This window comes from Hydra vulgaris, chromosome 08, assembly GCF_038396675.1.
Source record: "Hydra vulgaris chromosome 08, alternate assembly HydraT2T_AEP".
Lineage (NCBI taxonomy): Eukaryota > Metazoa > Cnidaria > Hydrozoa > Anthoathecata > Hydridae > Hydra > Hydra vulgaris.
This window is the reverse complement of record NC_088927.1, coordinates 23,163,011-23,165,390: the sequence shown is the minus strand read 5'-3', so window position 1 is coordinate 23,165,390 and position 2,380 is coordinate 23,163,011. Positions and strand designations below refer to the sequence as shown.

The 2,380-nt window shown below is 26.1% G+C and overlaps 1 pseudogene; it reads left to right on the top strand.

Moving 5' to 3' along the window:
- Positions 1-774: 774 nt before the first annotated feature.
- Positions 775-2,172, top strand: LOC136083140 (cytochrome P450 4V2-like; annotated as a pseudogene).
- The last annotated feature ends 208 nt before the right edge of the window (positions 2,173-2,380 follow it).

Sequence of the window (2,380 nt, the reverse complement as noted above, 5' to 3'; positions counted from 1 at the left end):
ACAGCTTTTTTAAAAATGAAATAAACTTCCCTTGATTAACCTTGTCTCTAGCTGATCCTCTGTATTTATTTCTACTCAAATCTGAATACTTCTTGTCCATCTTCATAATTGATAATATTTTTATCTGACATTACTTGAAATCCCGCTTTAAGCCATGGTCTTTTAATTAAGCCTAAAATGCATTCACAATCATCTACTTCACATCTCTTGTAACCCTGAATCTTGTTAGGAGGGCATGATAAAATTGTTGACTTCTTAACATTATGAGGAAGTAGTGATCTTCTGTAGGCAATCTGTTGAAGAATATCCATTCCAGAAGGGAGTTGAAAACCTTAAGAAAAAAAAAATCAATATTCTAATTTTTAACACAAAGTTTAAAATTAAAACAATTTTTTTAAATTAGATATGTACATGTAATAGCTGGTTTAGCCTCATTTATGATAAAAAGTTTGCTTTTGCTTGATCTGAGAAACCTTCTCTTCCCAATATCTTTTACAATTTTTTTTTCCATTTTTGTATTTAATCTAAATAGATTTAATGGTTTGTAATTAGTTAAAATCTTCAATACAATTGTACTTTATATTGTAATTCGATTAATAACAATCAAGTAAATACGAAAGTTATTTACAAAAATAAAATAATGTAACGTAATTTCACGTACAATTTGTTTATAAAAACACTTAGTGATTTAAAACATACAGTGCAGGATCTTCAACACATTTTCTTCTGCATTATTTTATTAGAATTTTTTTATTGTTGCCGATTTTCATAACCATGCGTAACATAAAATTTTCATTTTTTCCTTTCGTATATATCGTTTTAACCAAGAATATGTAAAAAAACATGATGACATACCCTTTTAAAATGAAAATATAGATAACAAGTAACAAAAAAAAAAAAAAAATGGAGATAATTTTTTCATTTAAATCCCCCTCAAACAACCTGAACACACCCTATTTTTCCTTTTTTGAAGTACAATTTCTTAACAACTTTAGTCTTGAGGGGGACTTAAAAGTCACCCGATTGACGTAAAAAAAATTTTTACTAAGTTTTAGCATATTTGCTCCAACTTTAGCTGGGTATGTACTTCGTTTTCAAAAATTCCCTCAAAATGACTACCACTAATATATATATATATATATATATATATATATATATATATATATATATATATATATATATATATATATATATATATATATATATATATTATATTATATATATATATATATAAGCACCTTGGTGCTTGGCACTAAGGTGCTTATATATATATATATATATATATATATATATATATATATATATATATATATATATATATATATATATATATATATATATATATATATATATAAGCACCTTAGCTGTGGAAAAAGATATTATGAAGCACTAGATGTTGCTTACAAATTGACTCTAGATGTAATAAATGAAAGAATTAAAATACGTTTTCCAAATGAAAGTGAGGTTATATCAGATAAAAATAAAGCAGAACTGAGTAGGGTAGAAAAAAAAATTTTTTATAGACTTATTGTTGGACATTTATAAAAAAGGTGAAATTAATACTGAAGGTATTCAAGAAAAGGTGAGTACTTTTATATTTGAAGGGCATGATACAACCTCGTCAGCATTAAGCTGGATTTTGTGGTTGTTAGGAAGATATTCACAAGTTCAACAAAGATTGCATGAAAAAAATGACGAAATTGAATTAGCTGGAGGTTCACATTATGAAAAAGTAAGAAACTTTAACTATCTTCAAAATACTATAAAAGAAAGTATGCGACTTCATCCGCCTGTTCTTTTAACTGGCAGGCATATTGAAAAAGATATGGCAATCGACGGTCAGTTTATTCCTAAAATATCCGAAATTGAGATTCTTGTTATGATGATGCATTTAAGTCCTGATTACTGGAATGATCTTTATGACTTCATACCTGAAAGGTTCGAAAAAGAAGATTTTGTTAAGCGCAATCTCTATATCTATATCCCATTTTCTGCAGGTCCGAGAAATTGTATTGTCAGAAGTTCGCAATGATTGAAGAGAAAATGCTGTTATATTGTATAAAGAAATATTTTTATGTGCAATCTATGCAGACTGAAAATGAAATACTTCCTTCTCTAGATCTTATACACAAATTGGTTAATGGTATCATAATGAAACTTACTGAACAATAATGTTTCTGTTTATATAACTACTTTTAGGTTCAAAACGTCGACAGTTTTGTTTTTGACTTTATAAAAATATACCCTAATTTTATATTTAACTATTCAGTTATTAATGTGAATGTTTTTTATTCGTCCTATTTGAGTTCTTTCAGTTTTTTACCTAATTTTTTAAAATTTGTTTGAACTTTATTTTTTTATTTTTTATGGTAATTAACAT